Raw genomic sequence first — 261 nt, 5'->3', positions numbered from 1 at the left:
TAGAGACAGGTTTCACCAGTTGGCCAGGCTGGTCTCAAACTCCTGACCTTAAATGATCTGCCTCAGTCTCCCAAAGTGCCATGAATACAGGCATGAGCCACCGTGCCCGGATGAAACATTATTCTTGATAGCTGAAAAGTAGAAACAACTCCGATGTCCATCAGGTAATAAATGGATGTGAGTATTCAAACAACAGATGATTATTCAGCCTTAAAAATGAGTAAGTTCTTTTGCAACATGCAACAACATAGCTGAATCTTG

General features: G+C 41.8%; 1 long non-coding RNA gene across 1 annotated transcript in view; it reads left to right on the top strand.

Annotated features, from left to right (window-relative positions):
* LOC123572826 (uncharacterized) overlaps nt 1-261 on the top strand; it is a 2,432-nt gene continuing 2,171 nt past the window's right edge. The window contains exon 1 of the long non-coding RNA XR_010586555.2: nt 1-177. This is a non-coding gene — a long non-coding RNA (uncharacterized lncRNA). The remainder of the gene's footprint in view (nt 178-261) is intronic.

The sequence above is a fragment of the Macaca fascicularis genome, chromosome 4 (genome assembly GCF_037993035.2).
Source record: "Macaca fascicularis isolate 582-1 chromosome 4, T2T-MFA8v1.1".
NCBI classification, from domain to species: Eukaryota; Metazoa; Chordata; class Mammalia; order Primates; family Cercopithecidae; genus Macaca; species Macaca fascicularis.
This window is presented reverse-complemented; position numbering and strand designations above follow the sequence as displayed.